At 31.0% G+C, this 12,178-nt stretch overlaps 2 long non-coding RNA genes across 2 annotated transcripts in view; both read right to left on the reverse strand.

The window, feature by feature from the left end:
• Window positions 1-3,116: 3,116 nt before the first annotated feature.
• On the reverse strand, window positions 3,117-5,911 carry LOC122272617 (uncharacterized). Its single transcript, XR_011637922.1, has 2 exons — window positions 4,892-5,911; window positions 3,117-3,776 (listed from the first exon to the last, which is right to left on the reverse strand). It is a non-coding gene; the product is annotated as an uncharacterized lncRNA (long non-coding RNA).
• A 2,891-nt stretch (window positions 5,912-8,802) lies between these two features.
• LOC107443434 (uncharacterized) overlaps window positions 8,803-12,178 on the reverse strand; it is an 8,419-nt gene continuing 5,043 nt past the window's right edge. The window contains exon 4 of the long non-coding RNA XR_011637921.1: window positions 8,803-9,156. This is a non-coding gene — a long non-coding RNA (uncharacterized lncRNA). The remainder of the gene's footprint in view (window positions 9,157-12,178) is intronic.

Below are 12,178 nucleotides of genomic sequence, written 5' to 3' on the forward strand. Positions count from 1 at the left end.
AATATTAGTGAAGCAATATTTGATAATTTATTTTGCTAATATGTTTCTTATTTAGCTAATGTTTTGATTTTTTCACCATGTACAATCTAAATAGCTAACATACTTTTTTAAAAGCCAATAAGAACATTGGTAGAATTCTTCTACATAAGTACAATACTATGTCTTTGATGATAAAATACTATGTCTTTGATGATAATATATTATGTCTTTGTGCTAGAACATTGTGTTCATTGGCGAGCGAGAGCAGCGAGCCATGGTTCACGGCGTGAACCACATAGGATTGCGTAGCAATTCTCGGGGGTTGGCGAGCGCTTGCGAGCAGGGGCGGAGCCTCCTAGTATATACATACACATATATATATATATATACATTTCAAAGAAAAAAACATATTAAAAATATGAACTTACGTTGGAACAGGGTCACATTTTAAATCCTCACGGCAAGAGCAATATATATCGCTAGAATAATTGTAATCTTTGACAAATGTCACCCATAAATAAGAAGTATTTTACAAAAAAAGGAGCAATTGTGCAGAAAAAATATTTTAAGAAAATCATTTTCCATCCAGTTACATTCTTTAATTATCTTTAAAAAAACCAATTGAAAGTCTTTATGCATCCATATATTTTTCACCCTATAAAAAAAGAAGTAAAAAAAACTTTTTTAATAAAAATTTTGATCAGCGTCAGCTCCTTACACACTCGCGCCTTTTTTTTTTTTCCATTTTACTAATTCGTTTTCTGTATGAGACAAAAAGGCCCCCTGGATTTTTTTTGCCTTCTTTTTCCCAAACTGAAAACGTGTTGAATATTTCTTATTTTCATGACTTTATCCAATTTAAGAGCTTACTGAATCATTGTAGTGATAGTCTTATAAAAACGTACGTATTAAACGCTATACCTAGAATGATGGGGGTGGCCAGAATGGCTACTTAGATATATTTTTAGATGTCTCATGATCCCAGGTAGTGTTGGGTATAAGTCATGCTTTGATATATATACGATGACACAGTTTCATTAAAAAAACAAGACCATCTAAAATAAGTATTTATAGAGAAAAAGAAACTCAATTATCTAAAAACTAATGTATACGTTTAATTAAATATCAAACTTACGTAAGAGAAAAGATTTTTCATAAACCCGTAAGTTAAAAACAGTAACGTAATGGAATTAATTAAGCCACAAAACCAAAGCCAACTTTTATAATGGACATAGACCATCTCTTTAAAACAAGAAACCTTACTCTGGTACAGAAGTGACCATTAATACTTGCAGCTTTTGAATTATTGCTGTTAGAATCAATTTTTTATTTTAACTTCTGAGAGTTATAAATTCGGCTGAGACCTAAAAATATAAATATTTTCATTATAAAATTGCTGTTATGAAAATATAAGCGTGGTTTTAAAAAAAGTAAGATAAAAAAAAATGATTACACTGAAATTTCAATTTAAACGTATGTATGGTTATCCACAATATCTCTCTGCTATTTAGACTGATGTTAGAAACAATTTTTTTAAATCTTCTGAAAAGAATCTAAATAATAATTTATATTCTTTAAACTCTTAATTCATCAAAATTTGTAATCTATTACACTGATAACAAAGTATCCTGAAACGTATGCCACAATTTTAACGAAATCGTCTTCATCCATTATAGATGTTTGTTTTGATTTTGCTGTCAAAGTTAAAATAGTATTTTTAACTTTCAATTTTTAGCAAAATCTCCAATTTTCCTTTACTTAAGTTTGATATTTCTTCACTGACGCATGCGCATTTCACCAGAACTGATACTGAAAATTTCGTTTTTGAGCAAGAACTATTTGAGAGAGAATCGTATTTATCTTCTCTTGCAAGTTCTTTGCAAGTCTTGATTGAATTGCCTAGGGCAAATCCGAATAAAATACGGCAGCATTCACCTGTACGACAATCTTTGTTCTCAAAACATTCATCAGCATCGGTTATCTTAAATAAAAAAAAGTTATTAATTAATAAACGCAGTGTACTATCGATATTTCAAACGTTTATGTCTCAAAAACCGTTTTATGTCACTGCATATCCAACTAATGTTAATATTAATTCCTATGTCAAAATTTTTTTTTCTCATATCTTTTTTATGCTGAATATATTTCGAAATAAAAAACCATTAGTTTTTAAATCAGAATTTTAGTTCATTGTTCTAAAATTCTTTTCTACTTAAGGCATATGTCTTTTTGTCTAACTTTTAAAAATAAATTTATAACTGCTGTACAGTCGATTATCATTCTTCTTTTTTGACTTTACTTATTAAAATTCTATTTTAAAATGTATTTTGTAACATATTTAGCTCTGAATTTCTTTTCTCTAAAACTCGCTATAGCGAAATTCCTTGAGCATCATTTCAACTTTGTGATATTAAGAGTATAGTGTAGTTTAAATAAAATATATTTTGTATGGAATTTTATTTACAATAAGCTGACTCACTGTACGGGGAAAAAAGTGTATATACCATCAATAAACTAGTGCTGAAAAACACTACGAAGTCATGCACAAAACTAAAAAATATGTACCTACAAAATTAATATAGCTAAACAATTCTAATTTATTTCCTTTTAATAAAAAAAAACTTTCTTTGTCGGTGGCTTAACGTTGTTAGATTAGATGGAAAAAATTTTAGTAGTTCATTCCATCAAAATAAAATTAATGGCAATCAGTGTCTTTTAAAACAATGATATTGCTCTAGCTCAACTCTTGATGGTTAAAACTTGTCACAATTAAGCGATTTTCTCTGGTTCTCATCCCTGTTGAACACCAGTAACCTTCCACATTATCTATTGGTTTATATCGACTGTAATAACCTGCTAGACCCAAAAATGCTCTAATCTCAGTTTTGATCTTAGGTACAGAGAATTCGGCAACTGCTCGTATATCAGACGGTTTTCTATAACCTTGTCCGACAATACGTCTTAGATAAAGAACATGATCTTGAGCAAAACGGCATTTTGAAGGTTTATTCGAAAGTTCTGCTACTTTAATACGCTGCAGTGCGCAATTCAGATGTTCTAATGATGATTCCAGGTTGTGGGAAATACTAACATGAATTAAACTAATATGAGTCATCGAATAATGAAATAAAACTAAATTGCCAAAATAAACTATTTATTAAAATCTATAAAATGAAAAAAGACCTAGCACATGCTGGAACTTCCAAAATAGCCGGGAAAAGAAACTATGCACCCTGAAACTCGCATAAAAGCTAAAGTAAGCATGCGATAAGAAATCGCTAATCCAACTGAAAGCAGGCAAAATGTTCTAGTTATCAAGAGTTTCAGAGCGCATGCGTTAAAAATCAATAAATAACAAATACGAAAAGCTTTCTCCTAACAAGTTATTGTTAGATTTATATTGTTAGATTATTTTAATAAATTCCATCTAGATAGACTGTTGTCAGGAAGAGGTGTATAATCCCTCACTGGCACTGATGTTAAGGATTGTTCTGTTAGAAAATGCCCAGGAGTTAAAGGAGCTAAATCGTTGGACTCACTTGAAATTGGTGTAATGGTTCTTGAGTTCAAGCACGCTTCAATTCGCACTAGAAGCGTGTAAAACTCTTCATAAGAAAGTATGGTATGTCCCAGAATGCGGTGTAAATGGTATTTCATGGATTTGACACCTGCTTCCCAGATGGCACCCATGTGAGGCTTTGGCGGAGTGTTGAAATGCCAACTTATGTCATTGGTTAGATGAGGGGATATTTTATATGTAGTCCAGTTGCAGTCCTCTTTCAGTATTTTAGATGCACCTACAAAATTAGAACCACAGTCACTATATAGATCAGTACACTACCCTCGTCTACTGATGAATCGCTTTAGAGCAGCAATGAATGCCTCTAAAGTCATATCACCCACTAGCTCCAGGTGAATAAATCTTGCTACAAAGCACACGAATCTTAAGAAATCTAAGAAGTATGTCAGCAAGAGAAGCAGAGTTTGAAAGTTTTTGACAATTGACTGTTTTATCTCGTTTTAACCGTCATGTGACAATACGCCGAAATAGGTTGGAGTTGAATTAATTGTGAAAACGTTGAATAGAATAGTGTGAACTGCGTCTTTTTGCATAATTCGAAAGGAAAATCAACATAGAAGGGAAAATCTATTTGAAAGAGGGAAAATTAAGCACTTCTTAAAAACATCTAATGAAAAAAACACCTTTAAGGACTTTTAAAAAACGAAAATTGAAAATAAGTACCTTTAAGAACTTTTTGAAAACGCTACTCAACCTGTCTATGAACGATACAATGAATAAAGTAAATATTCAATTAAGATAAAAGTTTCAGATAATACAATGCACTTATGTATTTATTCTTCCATCTTAGAAATCATGATCTAATGTTTGTATGATAAAATTATATTTCTGCGTTGGTAACGACAGGAAACAAATCTCATTTTTTGCTTCCTTAGTCAAAACTAATTATTGATAAAATTGCATATAGATCAGATAGAAGAAAATAATTTTAATATTTTATTTCATAAAAATTCATTATACAAATTCATGAAGACATCAAACAGTCAAACCTGATTGTAACCTTCTGCAGACAAGGTAGCTTATGGTAATATGCTGTAATACGTCAACTCAACAGATTTAAAAGACGCTGGGAAAATTCTATACACATAAGAGTAAGTAAAGTTATTTTTACGATATTATATAAGGAATGTCTTATTTTGGAAGTATATACACTAATTCTTAATTTGAAAAATCGAATACGAACTAGCGGATAGAAATGATTTATTATAAAATTACTTGAAGCAATTTAGAAAGATTAAAAAATGAAAATCTGAATTAAATTATTATTTAATTAAATAGCCGTAGTACACAACGAAGAACTTACTTATATATTACTTACAAAAACTTACTTACATATTTTAATGGCGGAATTTTTTTTCTGTAGATGAATACTAGCGTGTTAGACAACAGCAAATTTACGCCAACTTATACTACAATCGTAAAGAATTTCCCCACGACATCCAAAGATAGCCTACATTGGCGTTTTCAGCAGCGAAAAGAATTCCCGTATGGTGCGAATGCTTATAAGGATGGAGAAACTTTTTCTATTATAAGTATTAAGATTTGTTTACACCCTAAAAATGTATATGAAAGCTCGATTTAGGGTTACTTTTAAAAAAAATCCGTCATACAATTTTCTGAGTTTCTCAACATCGGATTTAAAGAGATATTACATCAGTTCTTACAATGCAGTGTTTTAAAAAAATAAAATTACACAAATAAACCTGCCAGGGCAGTCTAGTCGGCAATATTTACTGACTTGTTTCGAGAAAAATTACAAATAATTAATACATTTCCTATAAAAACTACCCATTCTGCCAAAAGCTAAACTCATTATTACTTTAAAACTTTTGCCATTCAACCCTCAACGCAACAAAAATTAAAATTATTAAAAATTTGAATAGGTTTTCCTTTATTTTTTTAAACAATATATTTTCTTTCCGTCATAAGAAGTATGATGAAGTATTATACATGCTAAATAAAGTATTAATAGTACTTTCCCACACAAGCAATAAATTTGATATGAGAATGAAAGTAAGACATTTCATTTTATATGTTATCTAATTGAAGTTTTTCATGGTACCAAATGTATTTTATTCAAAGGCTTCTTTTTTTATATAATTTTTTAATATTAAATATGTAATCTGTGTAATTAATTCTTTAGTACCACTATGGATGATACAATAAACAAAGTGAACAGCTTAATTACCTGAGTTGGTAATGGCTGGAAATAAGTTTCCTTTTTTGGCATCCTTGGTTGAAAATAAATATTTATAAAGTTGCATATATGCAGTTACAAAAAAAATAATTAGACTATTTTTTCATCTATGCATTTTACAAATTTATTAAGACATTACAAATTGCCAAATTTGATAGTAATTGCCAAATTTGAATTGCCATTTCTTAGTTTAAATTGTAACGCAGACAGGGCTCATTTCGTCAACAAGATCGTTTCATCGTCAAGGTCATTTCATTGACAGGGTCGTTTCGTCAACTGGGTTGTTTCGTCAACTGGGTTGTTTCGTCGACATTTTTATTTCGTCGGAAGGGTAATTTGGTGAACAGGTTTGATTCGTCGATAAGGTCATTTCTTCAACAGAGTCTTTTCGCTGACAGTGTCGTTTCGTGGACAAGGTTGTTTTATCGGGGATTGAGTATCCAGGTAGAATATTTCTGTTATTTGATAATCAAAAATTCTCTACAAATTTTTTCAAGAGGAAAAAAACTGTATCACATTTACATTTGTAGTTGCAAGTCAAAATACTAAACTTTTAAGTAGAAAGGGGTTCTTGTTATGGAAGTGCCACTTCTTAATTTTTACTTTAGTTGCAATTTTATACTTATTAATCATCTTTAACAATGGAAGATATTATATTATGAATGGAAATGCTTATTACATATTTCAATATTAACATTTAAACTACTGTTTTTCTATTAACATATAATGAGAAAATAAGAACTAACTACTACATTAGGCTAAAATGTACGATAGGTGTAGGGAAACTGTGGAAACGTCTAGCAGGAATTTATTTTTATTACAATACTATTTTAACGTTTAGAGAGGTCTGGTAGGACACTATTCTCATACAAATATATTTTATTTACAAAATAGCATAAAATGGTGGTCACAATTTATTAAATGAACGAACTTTGTCTATTAAGACTGTTAGAGTTTTCTATGAACTATAAGTAACACAAATATGTGGAACACTATGCATCGTAGTTTGATTTTTTATTAAAAGCATGTTAATGAATAGTTTCAATATTTCGCTGATGCAATAATTCACTGTCTTTTTTTACTGTTATTTTCGCCCTTCATTCACTTGCACAAATTATTCACAGTTGCTACTGCAAATGATTTTGTGATGCTAATCTATAATAATGCGCTTTAAAAATTTAGCCACTAATTTTCGAAAAAAATACGTGTAAAATGTAACTAAAACATCAATCGTAAAAAAAAAATTCGTTTCTGCTACGCGATGTGAAGTAAAAGAAGTAGATAATTTTCAATTTTTAAAAAAAAAACATCTTTAATGGCAACTACAACAAAATATAAGAATTTTGCTTCAGGCTTAATTTAAAAATTTCAAAACAAATACACTAATTTACAAAAACAAAAGTAGCAAAGCGCCTGATCAAATAACGTCTATGCTAACAAATCTATTGAAGAATTATTTTCTATTGTTTTAAAAAGTCTTTTTTAAAACAATAAGAAGAAATTAGGCCTTGTTAGTTAAAATATGTACTTATACCATTTCTTAAGTGATAAATTCTCAAACTATTTTTTTTCGGTCATAAGCAGCGATTTTAAAACGAAAATATCACATGATTTTATATGTACACGTAAAAATTTGACGTTACACTCAAAAATTTGACGTAAGTGAACAAAAACATTTACTCCATAAGAGAAAGCACGAAATTTGAGATATAAATATATAATCAGGACATAATAATTGAAATGGGGCATAAATAAATGAATGCTGATCAAATAATACGTGAATCTAGTAAGCTTTAAAAAAGAACAATGGTATATAGTAGTGTTTAAAATTAAAAAAATAAAATATTGTTAAAGTTTTATCAGAAGTAAATATTTTTAAAGATTCCATTGGAAATTTAATGTCAAGAACTGATGCAGTGTGGAATAAAGCAAGTGAATTACTAAACATAAGACACTGAACGTATACGTTAGACTCAATCGTTATGATATTTTGAAAGATCTGAAACGAAAGTGTGGAATCGAAGAAGTAAAGGAAATTAGCGATGTTTCGATTTCGACTTCGGAAGATTCTGACTTCTCAGTTACTGAGCCAATAAGACAGAATGCATTACCTCCTATGAATTTTCAAATAGATTTGGAAGAAGAAGAATGGAAAAAAATTGCCCCGACGAATGTATTGAGAAGAGAAAAAACTAGAATTCGAAATTATAGGGAATTACAACCAGGTTGGACAGACATAATTGCCCATAAAATCAATGAAATAGCCAAGCTGCCATGTGCGTTTAGTTTCAAACATGCTAAAATTTCCAACATTGAAAATTAAGGTTTGGTTGAAAATTGAAGGTGTCTGTAACGAGTACGGTTGCCAGCTTAAGGGTCATTGTTTGAATGAACCCAAACAAGATCGTGGAATTTCTATTCAAGTTTCAACGTCTAACACTAGAGGAATATTGCACATCCAGAAAAGACACTTAAGAGGTAACAGGCACTCAGAAGTTGGCGAAAGTCTCCTTCATAAAAATGCATCCACCTGGCGAATGGATGCTTCAAGAGGTATGCATTTTGGGGAACCTGTACCAAAGAACTTATACGCTTCGCGTAAAGAAGGGAAACTTCCTATTCTATCAATGCTAAATCGTAACGATCTTTCCCCCAACTTGGGTGCTGAAGGTGTACTGCAGGAAAGCTACCATCAAGAGTGATTGAAGAACGGGCTCAGATCAATTGACTTTAACCCTATGCACTCATATTTCCTCCGTTAACTATAATCGGATTCGATTTTGCTTTTAAATTTTTTTCAGTTCTCAAATTTAGCAGGATTATAATTTATTTTAAAGTAGTTTATATTTAACAAAAGTAATTTTTATTAAAAAATGAAAATTCATTAAAACTTTAAAAATTTGTGTAAAATTGATTTCCACTTGAAAATAAAAAACTTTTTCGATTTGTTAATTTTTCCATAGGTGTATATATATAAGAAATGTGCTATATATATAAAACATTTTAATTATACATACTTAGAGTTTTAAAAAAATAAACAAGACACTTGTTGCTGAATTTGTTTTATTTTTATTAAACTTATCTAAAAAAATTTCTTTTTGGCTATATATTTTAAGAATACACTTTGCAATAAAATAAAAATCACACAAATAAAATTGCATACATTTTATACAATAAATAAATATTTGAGCAAGTTTATGAAATAAAATAACATAAAATTAAAAAGATGCAATATTGGTTAATTGGAACTGCACTAGGAACAAGTCTGCATTTTTTTTTTATACATAATCTTCAATTTTAGAATGCCTTGAGCACAATCTACATCTCTTATGTAGTCAGTCTGTCAGTATCAACATTCTGTAACGATACAATTTTGCTTGCCTCTAACCATTTCTTGCACCTAATGTTATAAGAAAAAAATGCACTAAAATCAGACAGTAAGATTAAAGTGCTAATATGACATAAGAATGCTGTCTAATTCGACAACGGGACTTAAAATGAATGGCATTAAAAAATTATATTAGTAATGTTTAAAAACAAACTAAAAAACTTGACACACAAAAAATAAATCATTTTTAAGATACAGTCCTTGGCCAAATTATTAGAAGCTCTATAAGATTCGATGTAAAATTATAATTATCAAGTGAGACTATAAAGCTTTATTGTTTTTACGTAGCTGAAACCGGTTTGCACTTGTTTACGTTAGCGTATCAATTAGTTAACATTGTAATGAAATTAAAAATAAATACAAATAAGAGGTATATGAGAAATCTCTTTAATAAAAACCCATTTGGACGTCTAATTTTATAACATTTCGTCGAATTTGTCAGCCTAATTTAACCAATTGATACACAATCGTAAATAAGTACAAACCGGTTTCAGTAGCGTAAATACAATAAAACTGTGTAGTATCACCTGAGTAATTAAGATTTTGCATAGAATCTTACAGTGCGTCTAATAATTTGCCAGGGACTCTGTAATGCAATAATTTTAACTTATTTTGGTTACCACAAAAGCTCAAATAAAGTACTTTTATACTATGAAAACTTAAAAAAAAATTGATACTCTAACCAGTTGTAATCCTCATATAATAAAATAAGAAAAATAGTTTTCGGTTGACTTTTTAAGTTTTCTTGGTGATAAACTACTCCAAGGTGTTTGATAAGCAATCACCATTTGTAGAAAAAAAAAATGCATCTATAAAAAAAATATTAAAAATATACAAGGTACTGTTTTTAGTCTTAAATTCTTTTTAATGCAATTTTTCAAAACAGTACGATTCTCTAGGACCCCCTGAGAAAATGGGGTCCTCGGGCTTTGCCCTGTGTGCCTATTGTTTACGGGACATTTAGAGCTAACAGGTAAAAATATATATATATAACCACTATTAACCACTCTATAAATATTATATGAATGAAAAGTAACACTTTTTACAATTAACACTAGTAGAGGCTGTTGGTTGCGTCAGCTCAGATTGCATGGAAAACTGGGGTAGAGGGATCGAGGATTGGAACGAAGATCGAAGGTAGGAGGACGAACCGAAATAGTTCCTGCGCGGATGAATACCGGCGGAGGAGCATCAACCGGCGGCCAAGTCAGGGAGTGAAAAGGCTGAAGTCCAGTATTTAAGCAGATGACAGTATGAAATACTTTAAAAGAACAGCCAACCCAAGCTACAAAACTGAAGCAAATAAATTAAAAAGAACCATCTCTGAAGAGTGCAAAAATTACAGAAATTCTTTATGGAATGATAAAGTCTCATCACTTAACAAGGACGATAATTCTATATGGAGAATGGCTAGAGCTCTAAAGAAAACCCCTCAAACTAACCTTCCCCTGAAAGATACAAACAACTTAGTCTACACTGACTCAGACAAGGCAGAGGTCTTTGCCAACACAATGTAAGAACAATTTAATTTAAATGACGAACCCTCTTGCCCAATGAATGATAATTATGTGGAGAACTCTTATAATAATATTATAACAAACTACCCTGATAATAATAATCCCCATTTTACGAATGATAACGAGATCATTAATATTATTAAAAAGTTAAAAAACCGAAAGGCCCCAGGGCCTGACAATATCACCAATGAGATGTTGAAAAACTCACCCCCTAGCATCATTCCAATCTTAACAAATATCTTCAATACATGTATCAAAAATTGCTACTTCCCAAATAATTGGAAGAAATCAGACATAATTCTCTTCCCCAAACCAGGGAAAGATGCCTCAAACCCCAATAACCACAGACCTATCAGCTTACTTTCAACCATTTCCAAAGTTTTTGAGAACGTTATTAAGATCAGACTTAACAGTTACCTAACCAATTTGCCTGATGAACAATATGGCTTCAGGGCCAATCTCTCTACCACTAAACAAGTTATTACTCTTATGGAATTTATAAGTAACGGAAAATTTAAAAGAGAAACAATGGCCCTTATCCTACTCGACGTCGCCAAGGCGTTCGATCGGGTATGGCATAAGGGTCTCATTGTAAAACTAAATGAGATGAAACTCGAACGTAATCTACTGCTTCTCCTGAACTCATATCTTAACAATAGATATTTCAGAATCAAGATTAATAACAACTACTCAGAGCACAAGTTAATCAGAGCAGGCGTACCCCAGGGGTCAATTTTAGGCCCCATCTTATATATTCTGTATACTGCCGATTTTCCCATTAATAAGGACAACAGAAATAATGAACTAGTGGCCCTTTATGCAGACGATACGGCAATCGTTACTAAATCACTAAATACAAATAGGGCAGTTGATTTACTTCAAGATAAACTACACACAGTTGAAAACTGGTGTGCCAAATGGAGAACCAAATTACATCCCGACAAGAGTCAATTCATGATCATAAACTCCAAAATTAAAGCCCACAAAATCTCCAACTTAAGGCTATTCAATGTCATTATCACCCCAACAACACAAGTTAAATACTTAGGTATTATAATATCACAAAACCTTAGTTGGAGTAAGCATATCGACGACATAATAAAAAGAGGCAGAGGAGCATTTTTTGCTCTCTATGCAATACTGAACAAAAACTCTACACTAAGCTTGAACAATAAAAGAACAATTTACCTACAAATTATAAGGCCCATATTAACATACGCATGCCCAGCCCTTACGACCATGACTGAAAACTTAAAAAAGAAACTCTCAAATTTTGAGGGCAAACTTCTAAGGATCATGCTTGGGGCCCCAAGGGCAATAAGTAATAAATTGTTGAAAAAAGACATGAAAATAGAAGATATTGCTAACTATATGGCCACTCTTAATACGAAATTCTATAACAAAGCCAAGGACTGCACTGATGCAAACTTCAATAAGATATTCGACACAGATATTATCGGTGAAAATTCAAATTACAGCCCACTCGCGGCATTTCTCTCATCAGATTGCATTCTATC

Source organism: Parasteatoda tepidariorum, chromosome 10 (genome assembly GCF_043381705.1).
Source record: "Parasteatoda tepidariorum isolate YZ-2023 chromosome 10, CAS_Ptep_4.0, whole genome shotgun sequence".
Taxonomy (NCBI): Eukaryota; Metazoa; Arthropoda; class Arachnida; order Araneae; family Theridiidae; genus Parasteatoda; species Parasteatoda tepidariorum.